The sequence below is a fragment of the Mastomys coucha genome, unplaced genomic scaffold (assembly GCF_008632895.1).
Source record: "Mastomys coucha isolate ucsf_1 unplaced genomic scaffold, UCSF_Mcou_1 pScaffold5, whole genome shotgun sequence".
Taxonomy (NCBI): domain Eukaryota; kingdom Metazoa; phylum Chordata; class Mammalia; order Rodentia; family Muridae; genus Mastomys; species Mastomys coucha.
In genome coordinates this window covers 84,732,827-84,741,205 of record NW_022196911.1, presented here as the reverse complement: position 1 = coordinate 84,741,205, position 8,379 = coordinate 84,732,827, and the positions used below count along the sequence as shown (strand labels likewise).

The following is an 8,379-nucleotide window of genomic DNA, read 5'->3' as shown; positions in this document are numbered from 1 at the left end:
TCATTGCCCATTCTAGGAGCACCCGTTGCAACCACACAGGCCTGGGGCATACCTAAGTGCATTTTCTTTGTAAGGGAATTGGATGTAGGCTGGAGAGTGGGAGGGGCTCCTTTATGTATACACATAAAGGAGACAGCTCATATTTATCATCCCTTGGAATACCTCTGTGGACTCTTCCAACAGAAATGGGAGGACATTTCTCAGAGATGTGTCCTTGAGATTGGAGGAACTGCTAAGAGAAGACAGAGCCTCACAAGGAGCCAGAGATGCAGCTCAGCTGGTAGAGTGCTGGTCTACCTGCAAGAGGCCCTGGGTTTGATCCCCAGCTCAGGCTGCATAAACCAGGGTTGTCATACACTTCTGGGACACCAGCATTCCAGAGGTAGAAGTGTAAGAGGAAAAGAAGGGGGAGGAAGAGGAGAAGAAAGAAGGAGGAGAAGGAAGAGGAAAAGAAAGAGGAGGAGGAGGAAGAGGAAGAAGAAGAGGAGGAGGAAAATTTTTAGAATTTGGTTATTTTCTTCCAAGTGGGTCCTGGAAATCGAACTCAGGTCTCCCAGCTTTGTCTTTCCCATCTGAGCCATCTCATCCCACACACCTAGTTTTTAACATGGGTGCTGAGGACTGAACTCAGGTCTCCATGCCTGTATGGCTTTTGCTGCTTGTACCTTGAAGCTATCTCTCCAATCCCCTACTTTTTTATCCCCACTTCTCTCTCTGCTTTTAAAAATATCTCCCCCTTTGAGCCAGGCATGGTGACACAGAGCTGTAATCAAAGTGCTAGGAAGACTAACATAAAAGAATCACAACTTTGAGGCCAGTCTGAGTTACTAGTAAAAACCTATCTAAAGCAAAATCAATCCTTAAATACGTGTGGAAGTGTGTGTGTGTTCCACTTTTACACAATTTTTACATATTTGTATTTCCTACCCATTCTCCTTTGATCTCCAGAGTTGCCCATCCAACTCAGTTGCTATTTGAAAAATAAAACAGCTTTCCTTTCAGCTGGGTGCCCACTCCTTGCTGTCAAAATGGGCAAGTTCATGAAACCTGGGAAAGTGGTGCTGGTCCTGGCTGGACGCTACTCCGGACGCAAAGCCGTCATTGTGAAGAACTCTGACGATGGCACCTCGGACTGCCCTTACAGCCATGCCCTGGTGGCTGGAATTGACTGCTATCCCCGAAAAGTTACAGCTGCCACGGGCAAGAAGAAAATCGCCAAGCGATCCAAGATCAAGTCCTTTGTGAAAGTTTATAACTACAACCACCTCATGCCCACAAGGTGCTCTGTAGAGATCCCCTTGGACAAGACTCTTGTCAACGAGGATGTGTTCAGAGTCCCAGCTTTGAAGCTCAAGGCCAGGTGGGAGGCCAAGGTCAAGTTTGAGGAGCGATACAAGACAGGAAGAACAAATGGTTTTTCCAGAAGCTCCACTTTTAGGTATATTTTTGTTTTTGTCATTAAAAATTGGAAAAATAAAAAAAACAACAACAAAAAACCCAAGTTAATGGGCCCCAAAATAAACCAAACTAGCATTCTTGGTTTTCGCAGTAACTCAAACCATAGAGAATGTCATTCTCTGTTGTCCCTTTCCTTAACCACAACAAATATGAGTGAGCATCCATCTCCCTCTAACACCTCCATAATCACTGAGTGATGGGTCATTAGTTCAGGCCAGTTATCTAGTGTCAAGTGAATTTAATTGCTTAAGTGTCTTGTTTGTTCCCTTCCACCACAGTCACTAATCCACTATTATTTACAGAACAGGTATGGTTGGACTTAAATTTGGGTGGTGGTAGAGAGATGGTTCCATGGCAAGAACACTATCAAATGTTCCAGAGGACTAGAGTTTGGTTCCCAGCCTCCACAGGAAGCTTTAACTGGTCTGGAACTCCAGTTCCAGAGGCTCCAACATCCTCTTCTGGCCTTCACAGGCACCAGACACCTGAGTGATAAATGTACATGTATGCAGCAAATCCTCATATGCATAAAAAATAATCTTTAAAAACAATTTGGCGGGCTGGTGAGATGGTTCAGCAGGTAAGAGCACTAACTGCTCTTCCGAAGGTCCTGAGTTCAAATCCCAGCAACCACATGGTGGCTCACAACCACCTGTAATGAGATCTGATGCCCTCTTCTGGTGCATCTGAAGTCAGCTACAGTGTACTTATTTATAATAATAAATAAATGTGGAAAAAAAAGACCAGGCTAGGATATATGAGAGTATCTCTCTCTCTCTCTCTCTCTCTCTCTCTCTCTCTCTCACACACACACACACACACACACACACAAATAATGATGATAATAATAACTTATTCAGTGAAAACAAAAAACAATTTGGGGGGTTTACTTTGAGATCTCAACTCTGTAGCCCAGGGTGTTTTGGAATTGTGGCAATCTTCCCTCAGCTTTCCAAGTGCTGGCTCATGAAATAAATGAGTTAGACAGTAGATACATGAAGTTATATTTACCATTCAGTATGCATACAGTCTCTTTTTAAAACTTAAATTCACATTTGATCACCAGTGAAGATTTTTCCCAAGTAATGGTTGGTTCATAGTATGGCATCTTTTCTATATTTCATTTAAAAAAAAATGTGTATTGAAAGTGCCATGAGGGTTGGAGAGATGGCTCAGTGGTTAAGAGCACTGACTGCTCTTCCAAAGGTCCGGAGTTCAAATCCCAGCAACCATGTGGTGGCTCACAACCATCCGTAATGAGATCTGACACCCTGCTCTGGGGTGTCTAAAAGACAGCTTCAGTGTACTTACATATAGTAAATAAATCTTAAAAAAAAAAAGTGCTATATAATGCCAACACTTGGGGAGGTGGAGGCAGGAGGATCAGGAGTTCAAGGTCAGCCTTGAACTTGCTAGTCTGCGGGAGGTATAGGTTATGTAAAGACACAGTCTCAGTATCAAAATAAATAAGCAAGAAACGAAAAGTGCCTAGGTTTTAAGGATCAGAGCAGGGCTGGTTGGCAAGTAGAACCTCCGTCCGATCCAATTGTCTGAAGGTAAATTTTATTTCTTCAAGTTGTTGGGGGAGGCGGTGACTAGTGGTGATGTGACCATTTCTTCGAAGGCAAACTTTGCAAAGACCCAGGTCATTTGGAGGAAAGTCCCTTCGACCTTGTGAAAATGAGAAAGCAACTTGCCCTCGAGGGCTACACAGTATCCATATACTAATGGCCACCTATCATACTCGCAATGCTATGCCATACTCGCAAGGTTACCGGAAAGCTAAATTCCTAGGCAAGGGGAACAATGTAGCCTCGTCCCTCACCAACCTCTCCAGCCTTTTCCACGGGACGCACCATCCCAAGGTAGGAACCTGCCTGACACCTCTCCGTCCCCGGAGAGGCTGCAGAGCCCCCAGGGGAGTCAAGTTCATTGTGTCGAGCACTCAGACACCAATAATCCACCCCAGCCTGAGTGTGGGACCTAGGGCCATGTCCTACGGCCGCTGTAAATACAATTACTCTCGCGAGAGCGCCAGCAAGGCGGGCCCGAGCGGCGCCGGGATGTCAGCGGAGCGCTCCTGACCACGCCCCTCTTGGCGCAGCTGGGAGAGAGGCGCGCGCAAGTCCGGGGAGGGAGCGGCCGATGGCGCGCACGCGCAGGAGAGCGAACGGGCAAGGGGGGGGGCACGCCGGGAGAACCGAGGGCGAGGGGCGGGGCCTTGCGTCGCGCCGCGGGCACGTCGTTGCGCGTCCTCAGTATTTAATGTCTCTGTGTTCGCCCGGCCTGGGCTAGCACGTGGGGGAGCGGCCGAAGCGCCGTGCTGCGCTGCGGGGCAGGGCCGCTGGGCTAGGTGGGGGGCCAGGGGGCGGTGGCGGGAGGACTGTGTGCTTAGACGGTCGCCCAGGAGCAGGTAAGTGACGGCTGGCATGGGCACCCGCCTATCGGGCCCGAAGGGAGAACGAGTTGGGGTGATGGGGAGCCTGGGGTGCAGGTGCAGGGTGCGACGGGTGCGCCAGGTACTCCGGGGACGGAGAGCCGGGTGCAGGGCGCCTGCTGTCAAGCGGGCGGGTTTGTGCCTTGGTGACCCGCGCACCCCGCTGGTCTTCCTCTGTCCGGCACTCTGCCCTAGGGCTGCTGCTGACAGATCGCGTGCGCTGAGCTCGGGGCGCTGCTTTAAGCCGCTGCTTTCCTCTCCCATCCCCCTCACGTCACTGGCCTCTAGGATGGAGATGAGGGCGCAATTCCCCGGGCGCTCCGGTGCGCCTCAACTTTCCCTATGCAGGCTTACCTTTCTGGGTAGCGAGCCCGAGCGCGTCCCAACCAAGGTCGTCCAGCCTCGCTAGCGTTTACTTTTCAAAGGTCGTGTGTACCCAGTTTGAGCATGGAGAGGAGGCACCGGGGCGGTCTCTGCCTAGGACCCGGTGCCCAAGGCGGGAGAGGAGGTCCTTGGGGGGAACCCTTTCCCTCCCTAACTTCCTAACTGCTGGGCCCAGTTGACTCACTCTAGGTTGGCCCGGCAGTGGAGGCAAACCGGAGCAGGAAGACACAATTCCTGGAGTTCATTGCCGCGAATTCTTGGAGCGGACTCTGCCGTCGCAGCGGGGAGAATGGGATGCAAGACAGGTCCCAAACCTTTTGGCGGTGGAGGGACCATAAGACCAATTAGGATCGGGAGGTCCAGGACTTAGGTGTCCGGAAGGGGATTAGAGTTTGTGGCCCCATAAGCGTGTCCCAAGAGGTGGAAGAGCTAGAGGTGCCCGCTGACTTCTGGCGGGGGTGGGGAGGTCCAGGGTCACATGTCGCGCTCCACCTTGCTTCCCGTCCCAGGACAATGACCTGGAGGGACTTTGCAGGGGTCATGGGGGACTTTGCCGGGGTTATAGACATCTGCGTTGAGAAGCCTCCGTATGCGTCAAGGAGCCTACATTCTGGTGTCATCTACTGCTGTGTCCTATCTTTTCCTGTTTCCTTTCTCCCGGAGGGAAGGTGCTGATAGTAAAGGGCTGTGCAGAAGAGACCTCTTGAGAAGCCCTTTGCTTAACGGGACCGACCTTCTCTGGGAAATGCCTCGAGCAACTAGTAGGTTTCCACCCTTGGGCTGTGGTTAACACAAACCCGGTGGACTTCGCTCCAGGTGAGAGTGGAGGCTTCTCAAACCGGTAAGGTCGGGTGTATGAGTAGGGCAATTAGTGAGGTTAAACTGCCTATCTTTCTGCTACTGAAGTTGAGGCTGCTTGGGGTTTAAATTTAACGCCTGCAGTGAAATCAGGGTTGCTGGACCTAGTGCAACGTTCTCTGTAGGTGTGCTACCTCCCTCTGTATCCGTGTATTGCAATTACAATTGCTATTGCTTTGGGAAATCAATAATCTTAACATGCTCATTTAACTTCAGAACTCTTCCCAAATTAGTAGGCCGTGGGGTTTTTGGTTTAGTTTTAAACGCTTAACTTTAGAAAGCGAGGCTTAGTGTCTTTGGGCTTCCTACCCATTCCTCTCTTAAAGGCACAAAGCATCTATAAACTCTATGAACAGTTGCTCTCCCACCAGAGTCTTCTCTAATTGGCATTTAAGTGTTTAACCTTCAGATTATTTAGGACTCTTTCAGAGCCCAAGGGACAAGTGAGGTTATGTTTGGGGAGCTTTTTGGACTTGATGTTGAGCCTTCCTTCGCTTCTAACCAGTTTTGTAGGTTCTGGGTAATTCCTGGGTGTAGTCTTGTGAAATAGAATGGCCTTGGGTGAGAGGACGTTCTCCTACCCTAAGGGTGTGTGTGCAAATCTCTAAAGCTTCAGGTTAGTTTGCTAAATCAGGCTTTGTTCTATAGAGTGGGCCAGCAGCTACCCAGGCCAGTGGGTGAGACCTGATGTAAATCTAGTGAGTTTGTGTCTCCGTGGAGTTCTCCCATCTCCCAGCTAATTGTAGGAATTGTGTTCTCACTTGGCAGCTGCATGGTGACAGCAAAGATACAGGTATCAGTTGTAGGATGCCTGTGCAGGTGCTGGAAGCAAGGTGTCACATTTCGGAGCATCGATACTTTGAAGCAATCTGTCTTGCTAACTTGTAACTCAGGTTCTATGTGGCCTCCAGACCCAGGCTGGTCATAGCTAGAGTTTGTAGAAGAAGGTAGTCTTAGCTTCCAGTTTTCTTCTTCTCATCCTAAATATGGATGGAGATCATACTTAAGACTTGTGACTATCCCTGGTATAAGCTAGGCACTTAGGCATGGTATCCCTCAGTCCCAAGGAGTCCCTGTTTGACTCAGTCATTTGATTGGCTATAAAAGCACTACCCTAGCCTCTGACCTAGTAACTTGGTGAGAAGGAAAAGGAAGACAAATAGGTTTATCCATGCTTTGCCACCTAGCCTCCTGGGTCAACATGTCGTGGCTGCACTGGCATTTTAAGGCACCAGAGTTCATGTGCCTGGGGAGCTGCGCTGTTTTCCCTGGCTACTCCTTCCTAATGTCCCCCGTGAGTTTGCCATGCCTGGGCCTCTCTGCAGCTCACTTTTTTTCCTGTATGTGGGAAGTTTGTATCTGGCATTTGTTTCTTTGAATAGTCATCCCAGGAACTTTATTATGGGTCTGGTGGGCCCCATGTGCCACCGATATCATCTCATGTTTGAGAGTTGCTAATCTCTACCATGGGGTGTGTTCAGTCCTAAATCTTGCTTCATAGGGCAAATTCTGTATCTTCTTCCTGGTGTAGTCAGTCTCTCTCAAGCACTTGGGATTGAACATAGGAGGCTTATGTATGGTAAGGACTGTACAGTTGAGCTTCAGGCCCGAGTGTCCCCCCCCCCCCCCCCCCCCCCCCCGCCCCCTTCTGAGACAGGAGTCATGCCATGTAACTGAAGCCCGTCTAAACACACAGACCTCCTGTTCACTCTTCCAAGTGCTGGCACACCCCATCGCCGCTCTCACCTCATTGTCATTAACTTTGTTGTCTTCCTCCTGATGGTGCATGACATTGGGGTGGGTAGCAAGGAGCGTCACTGCCGCCAGGGCAGGGACGATTTGAGTTTTTTGGGTTCACCAATATCATTCTGTCCAGGTCCTTGTCATGTGGATGCTCTTGCAGTTCACATTAGTAAACATTCTGTCCCCGGTTCACTTATCCTTGTCATTGAGTCCCATTTGCACTGGGAGGAAAGCATGACAAGGGGGTTAGTTCTGGAGGAAGGAGAAGCCTGCGGTGCTCAGGACAGAGGCCTGTCACTGCTGGCCTTAGCTGGCAAGATGTAGCTCTCCAAGCTCCTGCCAGCTGATTGGCCATCTAGGGTCTACTTTTTTTTCAATTGGTAAAGGACACTTGGTGTACTAAAAGTGTTAAAAGTATTTTGATGATGGGCTGGAGAGAGACCTGGTCAAGTCTCAGGCTTATACCTATAAAGTATTCTGACTCTGTACCTGGGAGCTGCTGGAGGAATGTTATTGCCTGCCACCCTGGAGAGTCAATGTTTCATCACCATAAAGAGTTTTGGGGGGCTGGAGAGATGGCTTAGCAGTTAAGAGCACTGACTACTCTTCCGAAGGTCCTGAGTTCAAATCCTAGCAACCACATGGTGGCTCACAACCATCAGTAATGAGATTTGATGCTCTCTTCTGGTGTGTCTGAAGTCAGCTACAGTGTACTTACATATAATAATAAATTTTAAAAAAGGATTTTGGATGGTGTGAGTCAAGAATATTCTTTGTCCTACTGTAAACTCTTAGTTGCCTCAATCTGTAAATGTCTAGAAATACCACGTGTGTGGGTTTTATCATTTATATTTCCCAACTCTGGTCACCAAGTTTTTCTTTCCACAGCATGCTAAGCAGCAGGTTCTGGTCTACAGTGAGGAGGGAGATGGGGGATGGAGTCTTAGGAAATAGGTTGAGAAAGGAACTTACTGAGAGGCCTGTATGACCCGAGCATGAAGCGGAGCAGCCAGATCTGAAGCCCCTCCAGAGCCACTTTGGTTTGAGAGCTTGCTCATTACTGTAAAGGGCCTTCTTGGTTCTACAGGACCTGGTGTCTGTGTTCATTGTTGTGTGGTCTGCCAGTGCCATATCACCAGATCCAACAGCTTCCAAAGGACCTCAGTATGAAACCTCTCTGCTAAACCATTTGAATCCTTTTTTTCTTTTCTTTTTTCTTTTCTTTTATTTTTATGTTTTTTTCAAGACAGGGTTTCTCGCTGGGCGGTGGTGGTGAACGCCTTTAATCCCAGCACTTAGGAGTCATTTGATTGGCTATAAAAGCACTATTTAAAAAAAAAAAAGACAGGGTTTCTCTGTAGCCCTGGCTGTCCTGAAACTCACTCTGTACACCAGGCTGGCCTTGAACTCAGAAATCCGCCAGCCTCTGCCTCCTAAATGCTGGGATTAAAGGCGTGCACCACCACTGCCCAATTTTTTTTTTTTTTTTTTTTTTTTTT

General features: G+C 48.8%; 1 protein-coding gene and 1 pseudogene across 1 annotated transcript in view; both read left to right on the top strand.

Moving 5' to 3' along the window:
* The first annotated feature begins 1,028 nt into the window (after positions 1 to 1,028).
* On the top strand, positions 1,029 to 1,438 carry LOC116078042 (annotated as a pseudogene).
* A 2,248-nt stretch (positions 1,439 to 3,686) lies between these two features.
* Positions 3,687 to 8,379, top strand: part of Akap1 (A-kinase anchoring protein 1) — a 37,211-nt gene continuing 32,518 nt past the window's right edge. The window contains exon 1 of the mRNA XM_031352389.1: positions 3,687 to 3,871. The gene's annotated coding sequence lies outside the window, so the exon portion shown is untranslated. The remainder of the gene's footprint in view (positions 3,872 to 8,379) is intronic.